The sequence below is a fragment of the Zalophus californianus genome, chromosome 4 (genome assembly GCF_009762305.2).
Source record: "Zalophus californianus isolate mZalCal1 chromosome 4, mZalCal1.pri.v2, whole genome shotgun sequence".
Taxonomy (NCBI): Eukaryota; Metazoa; Chordata; class Mammalia; order Carnivora; family Otariidae; genus Zalophus; species Zalophus californianus.
The window spans coordinates 44,543,339-44,560,059 of NC_045598.1; positions in this window are offsets into that span (position 1 = coordinate 44,543,339).

Sequence of the window (16,721 nt, forward strand, 5' to 3'; positions counted from 1 at the left end):
ACAAAACAACAACAATAACAAAAACCCTGCTGGAATTTTGGTTGGGATGTGTTGAGTAAATAAGACAAAATGGAGGAGAATCAACTGCTAAACCATATCGAGTCTTTTGGACTTTGAACAGGGTAGATCTCCCCATTGATTTAGGTCTTATATATCATCTGCAATATTTTGTAGTTTTAAATGTATAGGTTCTCCACAGCTTTTGTCATACTAATCCATAAGTATTTCATAAAAATACATTTTGATTCTATTACAAATTGCATTTAAAAAATGTTCTAACTATTCATTGCCATCATATAGAAATACAACTGAGTTTTGGATATTGATAGTTCTTCCACCTTGCTAAACTCAGTGGTTATAACAGTGTTTTTGTAGAGTATATAAAATTTCCTACATAGGTGGTTATATTATCTGTGAACAAAGATAGTTTCATTTCACCTTTTCTAGTCTGGATGCTTTCTATTTGATTTTCTTGCTTAATTATATTTGCAAGAAGCTCCAGTATAATGTTGAATGGAAGTGGTAAGAGTAAACATCATTGTCTCGTTCCTAAACTTAGGAGGGAAAGTATTCAGTCTTTTACCATTAAGTGTGATTTTGGCTATAGGTTTTTCATAGATGCCCTATATAAGACTGAAGAAGTTCCATTCTTTTCATAGTTTGTTAAGAGTTTTTATCAAATGGATGTTGGATTTGGTCAAATGATTTTTTTTTTGCATCTATTAAGATGAGTATATATATTTCAGTTTGTTTGTTCATATAGTGAATTACATTGATATTTTGAAGGCTAAAACAACCTTGCATTCCTGGGATTAACCTATTTGGTCATGATACATTGACTTTTTAAATATATATGTATATTTTTTAAATTTAAATTCAGTTAATTAACATATAATGTATTATTGGTTTCAGGTGTACAGGTCTGTGATTCATCAATCTTATATAATACCCAGTGCTCATTATAACACATACCCTCCCCGAAGTCCATCACCCAGTTACCCCATTCCTCCACCCCCTAAATTTAATTTGCTAAAGTTTTGTTTATAAGTGTGTATCTATGTGTATGCAGACATTTACATTTAATGTGATTATTAATATGCTTAGGTTTAAGTCTGTCATCTTGTTATTTGTTATATATTTGTTCCATCTGTTCTTCATTCCCTCTTCCCTTATTTTCTGCCTTTTTTTTTTTTGATTGAATACTTTTTTTATGATTCCATTTTATCTCCTTTTTGGCTTATTAGTTATGTCTCTTTGTTTTGTTATTTTAATGGTTGCTTTAGAGTTTATAGTATACAGGAGAGTTTATTATTCCCCTTGGGGAACTGGGAAAAGGAGTGAAGAGCAGTCTTAGTCTCTTCCCTGGGCCCCCATGCTCTTTTCTAATGGGTCCAAAGCCCGGGCATAGCTTGAGTTTCAGTGCTTTGGGTGGGTGTGCTATACTCAGTCTAAGTTTTGTACTTAGTGGAGCAGTTTTTGTTTTTGTTTTGTTTTTAAGATTTTATTTATTTATCTGTCAGAGAGAGAGCATGAGAGAGCATGAGCACAAGCAGGGGAAGTGGCAGGCAGAGGGGAGAAGCAGGCTCCCTGCAGAGCAAGGAGCCAGATGTGGGACTCAATCCCAGGACCCCGGGATCATGACCTGAGCTGAAAGCAGATGCTTAAACGGTGAGCCACCCAAGCGTCCCACAGTGGGGCAGTTTAACCCCATTTCTCTCTGACCACCGTGCAAGGGGAGTTTATGGGGGAAACCACACCAAGAGGCAGCATCTGGAAATCTAGCAGGAAGGTTGATGGAGCAACCTGGAAGGACAAGAGTCATAGCAGACAGGATGCCAGAAGCCTTGCTCAGACCTGTTCCTGTGCTCCTCCCATGTGGGTATTCATAGCTACCTCATTGCTCAAAAGGGGACTCTCTTCATAGGTGAGACCTCCTGCCACCTGCCTGACTGGGCATGTGGCATGTATTGGCATAGTTTGACAAAACTTAATAGAGTTTAAAGTGCTGGTGGGTGTAAAATGTTGAGAACTTTCCAGATTGAGTCTTTTTCAATTCCTCAGGAGTTCCATACTTCTCACCTGTGGGCCTTTCACCTGCGGGCAGGTCAGCTTCTAACACTCGCCCCGTGGTTGCCCACTCCATTTGCCCAGATCTTAGAGATCTCAGTTTAAGAAGAAACTCCCCTGGACAGCTTTCCTCAAGCTCTCCCCACACGCACACACCTTACGGTGTTGGGTCCCCTCCCTCGTGCTTCCCTTGCACTCCCCCTTCCATCTCAGATAATGCCCCTTTCCTTACTGAGCCTCAGGTCTGGCAAGGAGAGAGAAAAGAAAATGGGCTAGGAAAACACAGCATGACATTTTGTTTACATCTGCTATTCATGCCAGACGTTGTTCAAAGTGTTGCGGACAGCCAATCGTATGGTCATGTGATGGGACCGATGAATGAGTGAGATTGCAAGTACGTCAGGAGTAGCGTTTGCTACTGTGGCCCTGGGCAGGCTAACCTATAGGTTCTGGAGTATTCAAAGTTTTGAGGGCAAGGGAAGTCAATCATCCTTATTAGCACAGGAGGAGTTAGGGCTTCTCTCTCCACATCTTCCCACAATTTCTCCTGCAGTTGTATCTCGAAGACATCCAATGACCCATCTGTGATGTGGATTGGCCCTCATCCCCCAACCAAGGTAATTATTATCTTGACTTCTAACACTGTATATTAATTTTGTCTGTTTTTTTGGAATTACATAGTGTGGATATATATAAATATATGTGTATATATATGTGTGTATGTGTGTATATATATATATACACACCTATGTGTGTGTATACATCTTTTATATCTGATGAACTCCCCTTTTTTACATAACCCAGGAGTTATGCTTCTTGAATGCCATTATAAGAACACATTAAAAGAGAAAGAAGCATGTTAAGGGAGAGATAGATGAAGAAAAAAATGAAGTAGGAAAGGAGATCATTTTAAATTTCAATGATCTTATTTTTAAGTAAAACACATCCATGAGAAACAAAAAAAAAAGAATTAAAAATTGAGTAAAATAAAAGGCTAAGAGTTGAAATATAATAATGAAATAGTCTGGACAAGATTTAAAATAAGATCAAAGGCAAAAAATAAGCCCAAATAATGAATAAAAATATGAAAATAAAGAGGTAAAGGATGATGATTATAGGCCATAATCTATGAGGTTAAAAAGTTAAAAAGAGGAATTTTTAAAAGTAAAAATAAGAATTAAAAAGTTAAAAACATGAAGGTAAAAAGTTAAAAAGTATATATGTATACATATACACAGATGTATACATTATGAAATGATTAAGGAAAAATCTTTAAAGGAAAATAAAAACTTTGGGGCGCCCGGGTGGCTCAGTTGTTAAGCGTCTGCCTTCGGCTCAGGCCATGATCCCAGGGTCCTGGGATCGAGCCCCGCATGGGGCTCCCTGCTCAGTGGGAAACCTGCTTCTCCCTCTCCCACTCCCCCTGCTTGTGCTCTCTCTCTCGCTGTCTTTCTCTCTGTCAAAAAATAAAAGAAAATCTTTAAAAAAAAACAAAATAAAAACTTTAAAAATACGAGAGAGAGAGGAGGAGGAATAAAAACAAAGCATACAAAGCTTAAAACAAAATCACTGGAGAGGCTGGGCGTCTCCTGGTCCCTTGTTTGAGCAGCAGAAACTGATGGTTAGGAGTCCAAATGATGGACATAACCTTGCCGGCCTTCCAGCAGCCCCAGAGCACCTTGGTGTCTGCATTCTCCCCAGGCACACAGGATGACTCACAATGTCAGCTGACAATACTTGTGAAGCCCTTAGCACCCCAATGCACTAGTGTGTATTTGCTAAACATTCTAGAGGATTGTGGGGTTGGTACAGAGAAGGGAAAGGGGATGCAACCCAGGGACACAGTCAAACTCCACTTCCCAGGAAACTTCAGAGGGCTCAGACAAGTTTTTAATGATGAGAATGATAATGATAATCACAAATATAGATTTTTCCCTAAAATGTGTCTGGTGCCACACTAGCTGGGCATTTTCCCACAGATGGGTCTCATTTTTAGCGCTCACCCATGGCCTTGTGTCATGTTTCCTGATTCGTATTTCACAGATTCTCCAGGAGGAACTTACATCTTACAATCTCTGTGACAGGAGAACTTTATATTGTGGTTTAATGGCCCACGGGTTAATACCCATCAAAAATGGTGAATCTTACAATTTAGGGTGTGTTAGATTTGATGAGATACAGTAGATGCCGCTCTCCGCGTTTTCCAGAAGAGAAGACTGAGGCTCCCGGAGGCCAGACAAGCTGCCTGACATCACGTGCTGGTGTATGTAGAACCTGATGTGATTTACAGATCCCAAGACGTGTTCTTTTCCCCCCTAGAAATTCTCTGATCCCCTCCAGCGAGGTCAAAGCCCAGAAGGCGAGAGCCGAAAAGCTCCCAGGAGACAAGCTGGTCCCCTACTTGGGGACAGAGGTGTGGGGCGGATCTCACCTGGACTCCCCTCCTCCTGGTTCACTGCACCAAACTGCCTCTTCCCAAGATCTGCTTTCCACCTTTCACATCTTTCCTGTTTCCCTATTTGCCCCCTATTTTTGATTTGCTTTGGTTTGTTTTCTTTTTGCTTTTGTCCTCCCAGCTGCCTGTTTCATCAGAGGGGCAAGGAGACGCTCAGCTGGAGGGAAGTATGAGGCTCCCATATGACTTGTCTCTTTCACTTCTCTCCAGTTGCTGGACAGCTGGCTGGCTGCCTCTGGCAATGTGTTCCGGCCTCTCCAATCGGTGAACTGGAGAAGGATCCACAGAGGCACTGTGTCGAGTGCATTGCCAGGCCAGGAGAAACAATATTATCTGCTTGTGAGAACAGTTTATTCCCGTCGTGCTCGGATTTAACCTTACAAGGAAAAATGGCCAGTTATGGAGTCATTTTCCCGAGTATTCCTTTTGAGCTGCCTGGCAGTCCTTAGTCCTACATGGTAATGGCCCACATCTGGAGGAGCCTGGTGGGGGTCTCCCTGGACACCTTGGCTCTCTGGTTTCAATCAAAGTGCCTTATCAGTCTCTCACAAGTGCTTACAAACGTAGAAATGAATTTGCGAAGAGCAAATGGAAACGCAGAGCTGAAAGGGATCCTTTGATCCAAGCCCCTCATTATACAGATAAGGAAAGGGGAGCTCAGGGAGGGGGAGTGGCTTGCCAAAGCCACGCAGCAGACTATGGCCAGGCCTGCAATTCAGGTCACTGGCCCCAGGTCATCCAGGGGTTTTCGTTAGGATGAGTTATAGAAGATGTGCAACAATGTTTGGTGCGACTCTCGTGAAAGCCCTTTGAGCTTGCACAGGCTACTTGTCTGCACTATGCATGAGCCTTCTAACTAATCTCCTTGCCTCTTGCTCTCCCCTCACTAATTAACGTGTATGTGCTGTAAGCTTTATCTGCTTGGTGGAGTACTAATCACATCTCTCCTTGCTCAAAATTGTTGGAGGCTCCTAAAAAAATAAAGCCCAACCTTCTTAGCATTGGAGCTACACACAGTGTGGGTGCAAACTCCCTCCAGCTTTGTTTTCCACCACTTCCTGATCTGAAGGCCAATTTCCTGCTCTCCATCTCTGTTTCCCTCAACTCAGGCTCCTTTAGGGCTGAAGGGGCTCTTATTCCCTATGTCCAGTCAAGGCCCACCACCCAATAAGCTCTGAGTTGAGCTGTCCTGTGGTTGGCCTGAGTTGTAGGTCTGGGGCTCTGCTGAGGTCTCCTATCCTGGGGCAAGGGTGGTAGCCCTGCACAGCATCTAGCCCTCACCCCGGGTCCAAGGTTGGGGCTCTGGGACCAGGATCCTTCCCACTTTAGATTGTCTCCTCCCCAGGGCCACATCTTGTCCCTGAACCCCTCAGTCGGTGGTTTTGTGCCCTCTGAACACCAACTCCGTGTGTGCCTGCCAGGTACTGACCCCCTATTTCTTCTTGGGCTCAAAGTAGCCAGAAGTCAGCTTCGCCTCTGTAAAGTAAAACCCCTGCTCTAGCATTTAGCATCTTGTGGTCTGTTTTATCTGCGTCTGTCTCTCCGACTGGGTTGTTCTCCTTGCCAGCCTGGTAACCCCAGAGGCAGTGCACCCACGATCCCCCAGCAGGCTGAGAACAGGCTCTCAGGAAGTGTGCACTGAATGGATACGGAGAGATCAGGGAATGAGCGCTCACGGAGAGAACTGGGGAGGACTGGTAGAATAGCCACAGAAGAATTAGCTTTATTGTGACAAAGACAGAGGGAATGGGGGATGAAGGGAATACAACATTATACCCCTCTTCAACAGTAAATATGGTTTGAAAACTTCAGGAATGAATCAAATTCCCTCCTGGAGTCATTTTCCCCACTTAAAATGTTTAGTTTCCTTCCTTCTTAAAAGAAAACAAAAGAACATTATCTCTTACTGGACTAGTGAAATAATCACCTACCTGATCTCCCTGCTTTTATTCTTGCTGCTCTGCAGTGAAGTGAACCAAAGCGATCTTTGAAAACATAAAGCAGACCATATCACTCTCCTGTTCAAAGCGCTCGCTCCCAGTGGCTCCTTGGCACAGCCAGAATAAACCCAGTTTCTATTGTGGCTGACATGGCTGTCCAGGCCATGTCTTCCACTCTTCTTACCTTGCTCTAGCCCCACTGTCTCTCTTTCTGTTCTTTGCCTATAACCATGCTTATTCCTGCCTCAGGGCCTTTGCACTTGCTTTCTCTATCATCAATACCCCTATATCTGGTTATGTATGGCTGATGTTTTATTTTCAATCTCAAATGTCATCTCCCGGGAGAGACCCTTCCCGATTGTGCTAGAGAACGTAGCAATCTCCCCTCCACAGATTCCCATGTTCTATTTTCCTCCCTGGTTCTTATTACCTAACATTATGTTTTCTCATATCCTTATATGATATCTGTTGACTTACTTGGTTATTATCTGTCCTCTCCCAGTGTCCACCCTTTCCATGCCCTAACACACAGCTTCCAGAGGGCAGAAACTCACTCTGGCTCACTCTTCCGTTTCCAGCACGTGAGATAGCAGTGGGCACATAGCAGACCATCAATAAATGTCTTGAATGAAATTCTTTAAAAGCTCAAAAACAACTTTGGTCTCTGTTCCCCGGGGCGTGGTCTTGATTTTGAAGCGTCCTTATTGCCACATCTTCTTGGAACAGACGATGGTTGAGGGGTGTGATAATTGAGCAATATAGATTAAATGGACCGGGTGTGATCACAGGGCTCAGTCACTTACAAAGAGACCAGAACATTGATCTTCCAGCATGTGATGAGGAGCTTGCCCGCCTCCTAAGTCCCAATCGTTTAACATATAAAGTATCTAATGTAGTAACATTAGACTGGGAAAGGAGTGGGCCTGAGCATTTAATGTTCTCCCAGAATCCAAGTGAAGAGTATTTATGACTGCCAAGAAAGGAATTTACCTTGAGATTACCCTTAAGCTTTAGGGCTCCTCGTTGGTCCAAGTGCCTTCCAAGGCTCTGAGAGAGGCTCCAGCAACGTGCTTCGTGGTCGTATAAATCTGTACGATGTTCAAAAAGTAAGCCATTTCACTTAAATCAGTCCAGGCCACTTCCTCTTTGCTACACCTTCCAATATGTCACACATTCCTTGGCGTTAGAAGGCTGCAGGCATTGCTGGATTTGGGTCGGGAAGGACTTTGGCTTGGGGTTAGGGCAATGAAGTGCTGTGAATCCTTGTCCCCTCCATGTATAGTGAAGTGGTGATAACCATCCTGGTGTGGGAAAGCTTTCCAGGACTATTTCTATTACTATACTCTGGCAGGACCAGGGGTAGGATCCCAGTATGGGTACATGTGCTATTGTGGGACAGCAGAAGTATGTGGACTGTGGGAGAGAAACAATATTTGAAATCTGTAAGGCCAGAAACTAGTCTGTGGAAAATATCTAAAATGATCAGATGTTTAAAATTCTAAGTGGTAGATTAGGTTCTCCTTGGCACCTGGTCAGAATGGAAGTTCTTTCCCATTAGGAATATAGTCAACAAGGCAGCATGCACAATTATAAATGTCCTTTGTACTAACTGCACCAGCAGAATTTATGGGCATTCCTGCAGTCCTAGGGCACAGACCTAGATCAGTACTAGCAACAGTGGGTATGTCAGGGTCAAGTCGCCTATCCTTTGCATCCAAAGTCTCAGATCCCATCTTAGTGTATCTGATCTTACCGTATTGGACACATCTGGTTCTCACAAAATTTGTGATGGTTCCAGAAGAAATTATACTTAAAATCATCACCAATGCCACAAAATAGGCTGTATGAAGATGTATTTCAGTGACAAGAAAGAGGGAATGGGGGAATTACCGTGACAAAGAAAGAGGGAATGGGGGTTGAAGGGAATACAACATTATACCTTTCTTCTGTATGTATTTCTGTATGTATTCATTAACAAGTCACTGCATGCAGTTTGAGAATGATTTGGTTATATAATTATGGAGCTCAATAAAATATAGAGGCAATTTAAAAAAATGCACTTGATTTCTCTTGGTATGCCTTGATTTTGGATTAGTTTTGTATTTTTTCCCCAAAATTATTGAGCAAACCTGAATTCACATCTTATGAGAAGAAAGCGATCTCAGTGGAAGCCAAAAAATGTAAACTGAAAAAAAAAAAATACTGGTTGAAACTTTAAGTGCACTAACATTGTAAAAAAAAAAAATCTCTGCTGGTCACACTGGATGATGAGTGAAGAATCATAATGGCCAAGAAAAGAGAGAGAGTGAAGTTGACAATGTGCGTAAAGAGAAGACGGGGAGGATCAGGGCACGCCTAAAAAGAAATTAGAAAAAAAAAGATAAAAATAATAAAGAATAAGATAATCTGTACTTTGAAAAGAACACACAAAAGCCAAAGGTCAATAGTGGCTTTGTTTTGATGAATTCATTGTGCTCTTTCGTTGTGCCCTGTTGAAATAAGCAGTAATTTCATTCAACTTGATTTGGTGAAAGACCTTCTCTTTTAAATAACATTAAATTCTTTATATGACATATGAGGACATCAACATCAAACTGGTTAATGAATGTCGTCAATTCAAAAAATATTTAAGATGAGTCATACACAATAAAATTTGAAATATCCTGAAATCTTATAGCCCATATATGAAAGAAACTTTGTAGAGATTTTCCCCAGTTGGATGATAATCCTGAAAATTTATAGGACATTCTTAATAACAAGGTGTGAAGCTGAGACTTTCTCTAAATTATCCATAATAAAAACAAATTTGAAGGGTCCATGCTGGGAGGAAGACTTAATTATCTTTCTGTTTCCTCTGCAGAAAATATTACAAAATTATTATTCTATGAAGAGGTAATAAAAGACCATGCAGCCAAAAGTGTAGGTAAAAAGCTAATTAATAAAAACAAAAATTGAGGATTTTGTGCTCTTTGCCAGCTTTTAAAAATTTATAGCTTATGGTGATTTATTTTCTCACGCTAAATAAATATTCACTCTTGAAACTAATTTTGTATTCATGATTTTGTATTATTTTTTCCTAACTGGACCTTCCCCAAAAAAACTATGTGAGCTTCAGGCCACACCAAATGTGAATTAGCTGCCAGCAGATAGGAAACTATAATGGTGGCTTCTGTGGCCCTCAAGATGGAAAAACATGGAATATAAACCTATTCTAGCAGGGCCCAGAAGCTGAAGGGGTAGGAATTTCTTGTGTAACGTACTATATAAAGTTTTTATTTGTTGAAACGCTTAGCTACTCCTTGCAACGAGGCAAGATGCTCTATATGGCAGAATAGATCATGAAAAGAAGCATCAGTTTCTCTGTCTACCTCAAAATATTGTGTTTTCATTTCCTGGTACGCTGGGTTGTCCCCCCTAAATTCATGTCCACGTGGAATCTCTGAAGGTGACCTCATTTAGAAATAGGGTCTTTGTAGATATAATTGGTTAGGTTAAGATGAGTTTATACTGGATTAGGATAGCCCTAAATCTGGCGTCCTTATAAGAAGGCTGTGTGAACAGAACAGAGCCAGAGAGGGAAGAGGCTCTGTGGGGATGGAGGCAGAGATTTGGGGGTATGCCTGAACAAGCCTATCAGAAGCTCAAAGAGGGAAGAGGGATCTCCCCCAGAGCCTTGGGAGGGAGCATGGCTCTGTCAACACCGTGATTTTATACTTCTTGCCCCCAGCACTGTGAAAGGATTTATTTCTGTTGTTTTAAACCACCAAGTTTGTGGTTATTTGTTACAGCAAGCCTAGGAAATTAATACACCAGTTTGCTGGTATAATGTGGGTGAGTGGTGGCAGGTGCTAATGGTCAGAATTTCAAGACAGGCAGGCAGAAAGCCCCGGTCCTCTATCTCCCCATGACTTTGTTGCAGAAACAAACATTCATGGTGACTTTACTATATGCTAGTTACTGCCAGGCCATGAGAGGGGGCAGAGAGGAGCAGTTAGATGCAGTCCCGACTCCATGGAGCTTCCAAGCAGGCAGAGAGATAGGGCAGGAATAAAAAGATGGCTGCTTCCTGGAGACACAGAGCAGAGCAGGGATCCCGACCACATCTTCCACCGGGCTTCCTGTGGTGGCAAGATGACAGGTTAAGGGGGCATGAGTCAGGTATGGGACTGGGGTCAACAGCAAATCGGAGAAGCCCTGGGGTGTAGAGAGAAAGGGGGTGAGAGATGGGGGAGGAGGTGGACTTTCAATATTTTCCATGACGATGAAACTTTAAGGAGAGGAGAAAACACCTACAGGTGATTTTTCAGAAGGATCTCTGGGTGGGATTCTGTGCAAATTGTCCAGTGTTGCGCCTTTGACAAAATCAGCAATGCAACTGTCCATTATTATTCAAAGCTTTCAGAGTGAGACCAAAGTTTCTTTGATGTGGCATCTTATAGATACAGGACCATGAGACCTTTTGGTCTTTTGTGGGTTACCCATTGACACAAGTATTTTGTAATGGAAGGTGGGACATGAGCTGGGCGGGAGAGGAGCAGCAAAGCACCAGTTGAGACTAGTGAAGATGAAGACAGTCTGTTTGGGAGCTACTCTTTGTCATGCTAGGGGCCCCACAACCTAAAGCAAACTCCTCCCCAGGGGCAAACTTGTTGTAGAGACAGCCATCATCTTTCTGGAATGTTGTGACTATGGTGCCAATACTGACCCCGCCCCTCCCTTGGCCCAACTAGAAGCCGGGAACAGCCAGAGCCCACTGGCTTTAAAGAATATGCTCTGCGACTCTTTTCAGTTTTCTCAAAGCGTCACAGAGACCCTGGCTAACTTGAATGCATTCAGGAGAGCCCTCTGCACACTCTTCTCACTAACCTTCCTCTCTACTCTGAGAGTGCATTTGTCATAGGACCTGAACACATCCTTAGTTGATAATGTGGTATGTTATTTCTAAGACTTGTATTTTATAAAGTGCACGATGAAATTCAATCCCAGGGCCCAGGCGGTTTAGAGAATGTGTCAAATGTTCTATTTATTTGGAAGTGAGGGCGGCTAGTCTTTTAAGAAAAAAATCCCTTTACATCTTGGCCAAGTCCCTGATGTACAGTTGGACACATCATAAAAGATGCTCAAATGGTTATGGCCAGTATCACTGGACTGAATCATCTCCCTAACCAGATGATGAGTCTGTGGCATTGGGCCTGTTCCCAAACCTGGAGAACTTCAGACTGAACACTCGTGCACCTGGGGATTTGGCTGCCACCATCTGCTTTCTTGGAAACTAAAGAGGAAAAGGCATCCGTCGACTATGTTCCCTTGGTACTAGCCCCACGGACTCTAAAGAATATTCATTTGAAAATAAGCTCCCAAATGATGTCAGATTTGGGAAGAAATTGCATCTTGAGCATCACTCATGGCTGGTTGTCAATTCATGATCTTTATTTTTGTCTCTCTCTTTTCTTTCCCAGAAAACATGTTCTCTTCTAGCAGCAGCTCCAAGTCTATGCAACCTGCACCTTCCACCTCAGCATGAACTTGGGGAACTCCAGGGGCTTTCATGCAGAGTAGGAGAACGGGACGGGGGTTAGACCTGGCACTGCTTCTTGATGGCTTTGTGAGCCTGGATGGATCACTTTGCTCTCTGATTTCATTTTCTCCACATATAAAGTGAAGGTGGATATCCCAGATCATGAAATCTCCACATTCTGATGGGAAGGAGACTGCTTTCTCCCAGAGATCAGTGATTCTGATTGTCTCCAATGTATTACCTCATACTCCAGATGACATTGGCAATTTTAGCAGCATAGCATGGTTCCAAAAGTCCTGTATCTTCTCTATCAGCCAAACTGAAAAATTAAGGGTCCTCTGCAGGGTCACCACATCAAATAGCTTTGGGAGAGTCAATCACACTATATTATTTATCTAAATGGTGTCCCAGAGTTGTGCAAACTGGCAGGTACTGAGGATGTGGTGGGAATCATTACCTTGGTATCTCCCAGTTGTTTGAAGAAGACACTAATCTCAGTGATTTCTGCCCCCAGGAACATGACAGTGTTTTTAATCTACTATTTTGCTAGAGAGAGGGGACCGTAGGGGCTTCCCCTTGGCCTCTCCTACTTGGCTCCTTCTTCATGGATTAGGAGGCCAGTATGTGGATTCCGTGAATTCCTGAGACTATGTTTCCAACACCATATTCATAAATTCCAGGATGGATTCAGAGTTTCCACTGAACTTACCACAAAACAAAATTGAGTCAAAATTCCCTTTATCACTTGACCTCTAAATAGACTCAATAGTTCGCATTCTACCTATCAGGCTACAGGAGGTTCTGGGTCCTAGGATTTAGAGTTTAATTAAGGGCAACACCTAGTAATTCCTCAGAGGTATAGTTACCCTGTTGAAGAGACACAGGTCCCTTTGGGGAAGGCTAGGAGAAAGAGTTACAGGCCTACCTTCCATATTTTTACAGGATTCATGCTTCTCTTTTCAAGGCTGGAAATTGCATTAGGGATGGCAACAATATTAGTAGCACAATATCTTGGTGTCCTAAAACCTAGAGCTATGCAAATCAAGTAGGTCCTTGATGAGGTGCCTGTCTACTTAGGGCTTAAGGTATCTTAAGGTTGGTGGCACTTTCCACTCTTGTCCCTGCAAGTCAGACACGCAATATTACTGCCTATTACGGTAACCACACTTACTTTACAAATGCAGGTGAAATGCTTCTAATTGTCTCCAGTGGTGTTTCCTCTTCCTAGTGAAATCAGTGACTCCATTTTACCTGGAACTTGACCTCTCAGCATCCCCTACCCATAGAAAAATACCATCAAACCAATTTTCAGTGATGCTGGCACTCTCTTCATCAATGTAGATCTTAAGTTCTTGGTAAGAGAGTGTGCCCAGAGCACACAGCAATCGTGGGAGGGAGGGAGTGGTCGCACATGGATAAATCCACTTTAGCATTCCTATCCCTCAAGGACTCTGAGTCCAGAATCCCTGAAAGAATACCCTGCTTATAACAACAACAAGATGTGTTATGTTCTCCTCCCTTTGGGTGAAGTGCTCTCAAATTCCATTTTTGCACTTGTTTTCCAGATTTTTCTGCTTAAACCTCAGGTTTGACTTTGAAACTGCCTCCTTTCCGTCCTCTAAAGCACTCATTAATTTGATTCAAATAATCTTAAGACAATGATGGAAGGAAGGTAGTTATCTTGATTTCCTCTTGCAGGGCGTCTCCTCAGGCAAGGGAGTAATAGATTATTCTAGCAATCCAGGAACAGCCTCATTGAACAAGAGATGAACAGCTGCTTCTGCTGTCAAAAGCTCAGCATGGGCTGGACTTTTTTTTTTTTTTTTTTTTTAAGAGAGAGAGAGAGAATCTTAAGCAGACTCCACGCCCAGCATGGAGCCAGACATGGGGCTTGATCTCACGACCCTGAGATTATGACTTGAGCCAAAACCAAGAGTCAGACACTTAACCAACTGAGCCACCCAGTGTCCCCAGACTTTCAAGGTACCCTTGAAAGCATTCCTTGCATTCCTTTGCAATTTCTAGGGAAGCATTCTTTCTTAGTCTGTACCCTCATTTTACACTAAAGACAACTGGTGTGGTGAGGCTGGGAATTCATTTTATCTTTTACTTTGGTAGCCCAAGGATTGGGTTGAATTTGCTTTCTCTCTGCCTCAGCTTTGTAGATGTCAGTTATAAAAGATTCTTTTTGCCCTGGCCATGGAAGCTTCCCAAGTTTTAGTTCATACCTTGAGCAGAGAATTTAGGGATTTGAGTTTGTCAATATCTTTCTTTGAGCTGTTGATTGTTCTCTGCCATTTGATCCTCGAGTTTCACATGCATGCTTTATGGTCCTAGTGTTATGGGTTATTGGCTAGTGTGATGGTCCTCCAAACATTGCCCTTAGTGTGCCCTCAGCCAATAGTTTAGTCATTGTTATTATTGTTGTTTGTTACTGCTTGCCATGAATTTCTCAATTTCCATTCCTGGAGACAAGTGGAAATTACTCTGCCTTTAACTCCCTTAGATTAGATAGTCCAAAAATTCCTGTTCCTCTTAAGTGCTCATCCCCCATTTTCTTAGGCTTTCTGGATTACAACTCACTTCTGGATGCTCAGTTGCAAATAACCTAACTCACTCTGGTCAACTTCTGTGGAAAAGTAATACACTGGAAGGGTCTTAGTTAACACACAGAATCAATGGGAACTGTGGTAAGAACAAAGGAGGGCAGTAGGGAACACAGCCAAGATCATGTCCCGGGCATAGACTGGTTCAGATCGTGGCAGCACCACAATTCTTGCCCCTCTCCATGATGGCCGCTTGACATGTGCTGGTGCTAGACTCTTGCTGCTGCCCTCTCCACTGAGGATAATTAACAAACCGTCTCCATGTCTTTGAGTTATTTCTTTGAGATTCGAAGTTAGGTGGAATCATCTGACTGGCTAAGTCCATTTCATTTGCTCTTGTGTGGGCTTTGGGGGGGTGGGGAAAGGCAGGATTTCTGCTCTTCAGCTTCCATAGAGGGAAAGATGCTATTTCTTACTAATACCCTATACTACAGAGAATTGCCCACAAATAGGACAAATAGGAAGAGGGCTTAATGTTGGGCAGGGAAAACCAAACCAAACCAAGCCAAAAATAGGACCACAGTGATATTTTTCATTCATTCAACAATCATTTATTGAGTGCTCTCTATGGAATATGCGAGGCTATGGTTTTTAGCCTACCAATACAGGTAACATTGTACTACTTAAACATGCTTTAAAGAGTTCTATAAACAGTGAACAGTTAAATTGAGCAGTTCATCATTACTTTTATCACACCAAATATAGTGCCACCTTTGGGCCTTTGCACCTGCTGCTCCCTCTATTTGAAAGTCTCTTCTCCTAGAGAGCACATTTTCTACTGGATTGAGTTATGTCAACTTGAAAGTCTCTTCTCCTTCACTTTTCTACTGGATTGAGCTATGTCAACTTGATTAAGATGGAACCTGCGTTTTCCAGAATCCCTCTTCCTATAACTTTCTAGGTTAGAGTTGACAAAAAGAGAACATGCATGAGATTTGGACAAATGAAGTAGAGCAGTGGTCCTTCCTCTAGGAAAGTTGTAAGGGGCAGATGCAGTGATGGACAGATGCAGAAGTGCCTGGCAAGTCTCACCTTGCACTTGCTCTTTTCTCCTCCATGCCCAGATCCTTGGCTATGGCCCTGGAGAGGTGGTAGCTATGTAGAAGCAACGGATCTCCATGGACCTTTCTGTGAGCTTTCTTCATGGTCCCCCTCAGTGGCTGCACATCCTTGGCTTCTCAGAGCCCCTGCAAGCTGCAATTTGTTTCCATCAGCCAGTACTTCAGGACTAGTAAAAGACTCTTGCCCAACTACAAGCCAGAACTTCCCCTTCCCCAGCTCCTCCCATATTTGAGTAAGGTCTAATTCCTGTAATAATTTTCTTATTCCAATAATAGTCATAGTGGCTCTGATGAACCCAGATGGCTACATCTCTGCTCAAAGGTCACTGTGCTGGTGAGGATCTTCTGACCACACTGTATAAAATTAGTAACCCCTCGGGCTCCAGTACTCTTTACCCTCTTTACTATGCTTTACCTTTCTCTGTGGCCATCTGCTATGTGACATATTATTTGTATGTTTCTTTGTTGTCTCTTTCTCCCAGAGACTTTGCCTGTTATGCTGTAGTCTCAATGCTTAGCATAGTGCCTGGTACTTGTAGGTATTTTGTATGAATACTTTGTATGAATGAATGAATGAGTCTCTTACTTTCATCTTATGTTAAATAGGGTTTTATTAGAAAAAAAAGTTCTGTTGCTCAAAAAATTTAAAATCACTCTACTGGACTCTTTCAGGAACTCAGCATACAGAGATAAACAGTGTCAACTCGCACATAGCATGTGTTTAGTAAATATTTGTTGTATGAATATAAATGAATGAATGGGTGAATGAATAAATACATAGCTTTAACCTAAAGGAGCTCATAGTATCCTCAGATATTGGAAGTTAGGACATTGAGGAAAAAAGAAGATACTAGAGGTTCACAAAATATATTTTGACCAAACATGAAATGGCTAAATGTAAAAATAAATATCTGCTTAAAGCATAATACCACCATCACAGAAGAGGAACTTCTGAGGGAAAATTTTAAATATTATTATAAATTAATTATCTACTTATTCAAATTTCTAGTTTCAAACTTTAAAAGTTTGATAACAAAGGGTTGAAACAATCATTTCTCAGCACTTCTAGCTGTC